At 32.0% G+C, this 7,350-nt stretch overlaps 1 pseudogene; it reads right to left on the bottom strand.

Annotated features, from left to right (window-relative positions):
• Window positions 1-474: 474 nt before the first annotated feature.
• On the bottom strand, window positions 475-592 carry LOC127546127 (uncharacterized; annotated as a pseudogene).
• Between the last annotated feature and the right edge of the window lie 6,758 nt (window positions 593-7,350).

Below are 7,350 nucleotides of genomic sequence, written 5' to 3'. Positions count from 1 at the left end.
GACAGGTCAATTCTCCAAGAGCCTCCACAACTATAAATCATAACACTTGAAGGAGTTACAAAGCAGCCTTCACAGATGTTCCTTATGGATTGGGAATGAAATAAATTAGTGGCAAGAGGGAAGAGGAGAGAGGTCAGACAATGCAACTGTCTCTCAGTAGGGAAGTCAAAGAATGCAACTACCTCTCAATTTCCTTTATCATTATCATCCTCTCACATGAAGAGAGGCATTCTACAGGTCTCAATTAGACCGCCAGCAGGTGACTCCCATATCACAACAGTCAGCTAGGGCATATGGATAAAAAGTACGATGATATTGGCCTATGTTTCCCACATCACGATGATATTGGCCTATGTTTCCCACATCACGACAGATTGAAGAAATGTGTCATACTTAATAAAGGAAATGGATATATAACTCTTCTGAAGGCTGTTACAATAGTCTTTGAATTATTTTCCTTATTTTCAGTTTTCCAAGATTAGTTGCCATAAAGTAGGTGGCAATATTTCAACTGTATATGGTGTAAAGGCCACTACAATAGCTTCTATCCTTATCAAGGGAAATGCTGACTTTTTCTCCTTTCATATAACATGTGAGATGCCAAATTTAGAGACATCTGCATTTCGAATGTTCATATGAACTATTTGTGCTGTGTCTTCCCAATTCATAGTGATTTGAATATTCATAATTGGATACACTGAAGATTGATCCCAACATACCTAGGAGTAGCATTATGGTCTGCTTCTATTATGAAAGGCAAAAATCATGTTCAGTGTACTGCAACAATAGAGTCTGAGATATGATTTTCAAGGTGTTTGGTGCATGCTTTATTTCTCCCTCGTGGTGACCTGTTGCTTTAGTTAGGCTGGCTAAACAGTCTACTGTGTGACATTTCACTGGCAATGGAGGGAGATAGCTAGCCCTTTCTCTATAGGAGTTACTTTCCCACATTACAACGAGGTAAGTATTGATCTGGAGACTTCCACTCCCATGGCTTCTATGCTTATCTAACTATTTGTAGCTGTTGATCTGAAGTTGTTACTGGAATAAGGTAATTTGGTTCCTTTGCATTGATTTTTTGTGCTCTATGATTTTAGAGGATTTGGGCTAGAAGTAAATCTGTTGGTTTAGGGGACACTACAATTCCCAAGGCTCTTTATTTTAGGATTCTGAAATATTTCCATGGGTGTTTGAGGAGAGAAGGTAAACAGCATTTTGATGGTGGCTTGATTGATCTGAAAAAAATGATTTCCCCTATCTCTTTTGTTGAGGGCCTTGATGCTTTAGCTAGGTTGGGCTTCTACAGTCTCATGTGGGGCAATTGGTTGAGAATAATACTTATTTTTTATTCCATATTCTCATTCAAACTGGTTTCTAACTATTCCCCGTAAAATCAGCAATACATTTCCTATTTTTGTGCCTTTCAATAATTTGTCTCTGCCCAATGCCTGAAAGGTTATTTATCCCTTCCTACAGAGTCTGAGAGCCATTAGCTTAATTCAGGGCTCAGCATTGCTGGTACTTGCTATAGTAATCCTTTCTTAATTCCCCTCATTATTGTCATTATCTCTTTCCATTTTTTGTATTACTAAAATCTGTAAATTCTGTGTATATATTAAGTAGAATAGAAACTCCTTAATGTCAAGGGACTGTTTTTTTTTTTTTTTTAACTTATTGCTAATCATCAAAAGCCTATGAATATGATAGGTATTTAATAAAAGCTTCTCAAAGTGAAGTCTATGTCATATGTTGTCTTACATTTAGAAGTATAAAATAAATTGGAAGAACCTAAATGAGGAATTTATTAATTAATTTAATCCTATTTACAGTCTTGCTAAGTTAATATGGGAAATACATAAAATATCTCTTCTTAGGACATTTAAAAACAAATTAGAAAATTGATAATGAGTCCTAAATTATTATTTATTTTTGTAATACATTATCAACTACCACTTGTCTTACTTTATCATAACTTTTTATTAGCAGAAAATGTTAGGTAAATTCAATGCTCACTAATATTTAATGAAAATTTTCTATATGTTAATCTTAGATATAATATATTCAATTTTTATTTTTGCACATCACTTGTACTCCAATCTGCTTTTATTCTAAACAAATGCAAGCTATCTCATTTCAAGTTTTTATTATCTCTCATCTGAACTCTTAAGAGCCTTTTGATTGCTTCTCTACTACTAGTACCTCTGCTTTTCCAACTATCTTCCACACATCTGTCAAATTAATATTTCTAAAACAAGGGAAGGGAAGAACAAATTACCTTTGTTAGGGCTTCTTAAGCTTTTTTCACTTGTGACCTCTTCTCACCCAAGGATTATTTTTATATGATATGCAAATCAAATATTTTCTGGTAATAAATCATAAATTCATGACTCTCCCATTTAATTATAAGATTCCATATAGGGTTATGAAACCACAGTTTCAGAAGCTGGGATCCATGTCATGCATTTACTAAAGATTACTAAATGCCTCTGGCCTCTAGAATTAAAAATAAAGTATTCAGACTAGCTTGGTTTCCACTACAACTGTCACTCTGTTTTTAGTCTTATTTCAAAATTTTCCCTTTCATGGGCATGTTAAATAAATCATCATTCTCTGTTGAGGATCACTGTAATTCCTGGAATGAATTCTATATTCATCTTAGTCTCTTTAGCATATTTTATCACTAAATTTTAAGTTGAAGCAAATTGGAAAAGAGATTTTGATCATCAATGAAGTTTTCCATGTCATACTAATGTCAGTCATTAATATGGTATTTTAAATGAAAAATAGACATTTTAACTGAGTATAATTTTTTTTTTGTATTTCCTATAAAAGCTCATCCAGTCACCCAGTTACTTTTCAAAAACAATGTAAATAATTGCAAAAACTTATTTCATTATACACACACACACACACACACACACACACACACACATATTAAATTGCATTACAGTAATCCAAAAATACAAAGGTTAATTTTGCATAATAAAACCCTACTTAAATTGTCCAACTTTGTAAGTAATTAGAGCCAGTTTCTTTTAATAGATGTATTATTTCTTAACTTCTCTGTATTTTTGAATAAAAAGTTTATTTCAGAAAAATCACTTTAGGGTTATCAAAAAATATATATATATACTTGTTTGTAGCAATAATTGTCATTATGGCAACTTTACAATTTATTTTTTGTCTGCCAAGTTTTTTCCCAGCACTCAAGATGGGAAAAAATAACCAATTAATTTTTCTAAAAACATCTGTACATTAAGGAGAAGATATTACAAGCAACCAGAAAGAAACAATTCAAATATCAAGGAGCCACAATGAGTATAAACCAGGACCTTTATTTGAAGAAACTCGGCAATTATATTTGCCAAGTCTTTATACCCTTCCCCTATCTTCTTGGCTAATGATCTCACCCAATTCTTTGTTGAGGATTCACTTCAGCTTCTCACTTCCCATCACTCAGATATTTTACACAAGTGACCCTTGTTTCCCACTCTGTTATATGAAGCAGTGCATCTTTCATGTATACATAATTTATAAAAGATATCCTAATCTTAAATTTAAATTTATTTTGATAATTCCCACAAAGAGAGATGAGAAAGATTATCATATAAGATGGCAAACTATTTGTCAATGTTGAATTATGATGCAAACTTTATGCCTCCCCTTGATTCCCTCCCATCCCTCTTTCAAGGGAGCACTATTATTGCTCATTATCAATCTCTCTCTATCTCTAACTTTCCTTTATCTAGAAATAACCTGTAATCATTCTTTTTCTTCTTTCTTTTTTGGAGAAAGCTGTCCTAACTAAATGGCATTACTTTTTCTCCTAAATTATATGTGATTTGGCTTCCACTTTCATCATTCAAATGAAACTCTTGTTTCAAAATTTACTAATGATTTCCTAATTATTAAGTTCAATATCTTTCTTCCCCTCCCTTACCAATACCCATTCTCTCTGACCTCTGGTTTTAAAAGTTCTCATTTAATTTTTTTTTTCCCATAGATATACTCTTGATTTTGTTGTTGTTCTCATTGTTTTGTTTTTGTGCGTATAAATTTATGTAGGCATCAATGTCTTCTCACTCTTTGTCTATTGGTCTGAATAGTATTTTTCAATTCTTTTTGTCAGATTTGAGTACTGATCATATCAACTCCTCCAGGACTTGAATTCCCTCATTTCTCTGAAATAGGAATTTAATTTCTTTTAAACTAATGCTAATAGCTAAGATTTGCATAGCACTTTGAAATTTCAAATACACTAGATAAATATCTCAATTTATCTTCACCACAATCCTAGAACAAAAGTAGAATTGTTTCTTTTTTATATGAGGAAACTGAGGCAGAGAGAGATGAAGTAATATATGTAGGATGATACATCTGAGTAGGAGAGGCTGGATTTGAACTCAAATTATTGTATGTTACACCATTTTATATTACATCTCTAATGCTAATTTCTTTCTTGAACTATAACCTAGTATTGTTAACTGTCTTTTGCATATTTGAAATTGGACGTCCCAGAGATATCTTGAGCCTATTATGTCTAAAACCAAACTTACATCAACAAGTATAATACATATGTTATTCTACTGGAAAATAAATGTCATATAATACCTGATAGTACCCCAACACATTACCTAGTGATAGATGTAAAATAATCTCTGAAACAAATTCGAAGAGTAAGCTTGATAAGGTGAAGAATATTCAGCAATGCATCAAAGTCATTTTTAAAGATTAATTGATTAAGTGTATGAGAGTTAACGAGGATTCTAGCTTTTGATGGTAGGAGGGGAAACAATGATGTTTATGGAGAGAAGGTGTTAAAAAATGATAGTGAAAGAAAAAAATGCAAGAAACCATTTGGATTTGTGAATTAGCAGAGAAAGCTACCACAAAGAATGGGGCTAGGACTTCAGGTAAAAGACTGCTTGGGTAAGCAGAAATGAAATGTATCATTCTAAAAGCTATTTTACTGAGGCTCCTACACTGAAAAAGTTATCAGTGATCCAGATTTTCCTTTTTCTCCTTGACTTCACCCTATACTAAGTCTTATTTTACAATGCATAAAGATGGAGGGAAGATTAAAGAAAATTACCACCTTCCTCTTTTTTAAATGTTATTTTGCCTTTACAAAAAATTGTGATCAATTGCACTGTGAATATGTTATATTTATTAAGAATACAAATGGAATGAAACAAGTGTTTGGGGAAATGTTCTTAAAAGAGAGGAGTTGAATCTAACACTGAAGTAGAATTTGTTAATGCACTGTCAATTGCTTGAAGCTGAGAGTTTATTCATACATTAATCAATCAATTAATCAATGAAATTACATATATATTGGTACTATTTCCTAGAGGAGGGTTTTTATGTCTTGGCAAATCCATCTTGTCAATAAATCAGTAGTAGTAAAAGGGTAAAATGAGCTGATTGAAAAATCCTTGTTTTACATGACATGTCTTTAACTCTATTACAGATGATGGTGGTGGTGGTGGTGATGGTTGATGGTGGTGAATGTAATGATAATGACAGGAATAAAAATATAGAAAAAGAAAAGAGATGATAGATACCTAGATACATAGATAGAAGCATAGATAGATGAATGATATATGGCTGGATGGATGGATAGATCACTTTCTAGTCCTTACATTTAAATGTATGTAGCTAATTTTCAGAAAGAGTAGTGAGAAAAAGTATAAAATAACAAGATAAAGTATCTGAAGCTGTTAAATTATGGGAAGAAATGAAAAGCTCTGTGTCTAAATAACTTGCTTCAATTAAGATCAAAGGTTATAGATAATTGAAGATTATTTTGTCCTTTGTTTCTTTTAACAGGGTTTGTTTTAAAAGTATCGCATTTTAATTTGAAGTGAAAAGATGGCAAGTAGTTAGATTCTTAAAAGAATTATACAAATTATAATGATTGAACAATTGCTAAGATTTACCCTTTGTAAATCTTATTTTTATGCTAAAAATAAAATAATGCACTCTAAAAATTCAGCAGTATATTCAGTTCTACTTGATTGATGATTTTAATCTAGGAGAAATCTTGAGTTAGGATGCAGAATTTCTGTGATATATGTGCCTAATGTTAAGGCAATAATTTGAAGACATGACTTTCTCTTTTTTTTCTCCAAGTAAATACAATTGTGTTTCTTCATATAAGACTGATAATAGGAGAGCAGTTGATGGGACCATCCATTATCATAAAACATGTAGTTAAATTGTTTCAGGATGTTTCACTCATCCCTCAGGAGGTTTATTCCCCCATCTAATTCTAATTTACTTTTGTGGGAAGGAAGGTGCCTTTATATACAATGTCACTTTTATCACTAATGGATAGATTTCTGTTCAGGATTCTGTAGTAACTTACTTTATATTGCCTGACCATGTGTGATCTAAGTTCTTAGTTATGCTGTTCAATTTTACTCATTAACAGATGGTTCAATAAAGAGTGCCTTCATCTACCACTTAAGCTAATATTTGCTACTATGTTAAGGTCATTTTCATATTACTTCCTTACTCCTGGACTCCCATTATTCAATACTCATGAAATATCCTCCCCAGACCCAGTAATCTTAAACATATAAATTTTCATTATCTGTGAAGCCATTCTAGTCATAATCATTTTACCTTCTATGCTTGTTTCCATTTCTTCAACAGTCTCAATATTAATTGCATCAGAAATGTTTTGTTCTAAAAGGGACATTTATTTTAAAATAGTATATTATGACTAGCAAACTAATGATTAGTTGTTTATTACAATCCTCAGCAAAACCAAAACCTCAGAAAAATAAATCTCAATTTTTTTTTTTACAATTAGTGGTTTTGATTGCTTTTCTCATGCTATGAATCCTATGTAAAGAAGCATTTTATCATACAAAGGAGTAAAATAATGTTTTCAAAATTTTATCTTTATTTATAAGTTTATATACAACTATAAATAACAAACAATTACAAAAAAGAGGAAAGTGTCAATAAGGTGAGTAATCATAATATCATAATATAAGAATCATAATCATAATATAAGAATATAGAAAAATGTTACTCTATGAAATGATAAAAAAGACTGATTCCTGAGGCAGCTAAATGGTGCAGTGAATAGAGAACTGGCCCTGGATTCAGAAGGATCTGTGTTCAAATTTGGCCTCAGCCAATTAACACATATTAGGTGTGTGACCCTAGGCAAGTCCCTTAACCTCGATTGCCTAAACATTCCACCCCACCACTCAGAAAAACAACAAAAAAAATTTTTAATTGGGGTGGGAAAGGCAAAAACCAGGATAGTGAAGAGAAGCCAGGACATTGCTTGAGCTCTCCCTAGCTTCCTTCAGAATCAATGTTAGATCAAGTCTT

The sequence above is a fragment of the Antechinus flavipes genome, chromosome 1 (assembly GCF_016432865.1).
Source record: "Antechinus flavipes isolate AdamAnt ecotype Samford, QLD, Australia chromosome 1, AdamAnt_v2, whole genome shotgun sequence".
Lineage (NCBI taxonomy): Eukaryota > Metazoa > Chordata > Mammalia > Dasyuromorphia > Dasyuridae > Antechinus > Antechinus flavipes.
Note: the sequence above shows the minus strand (reverse complement) of the source record. Positions and strands in the feature narration are given on the sequence as shown.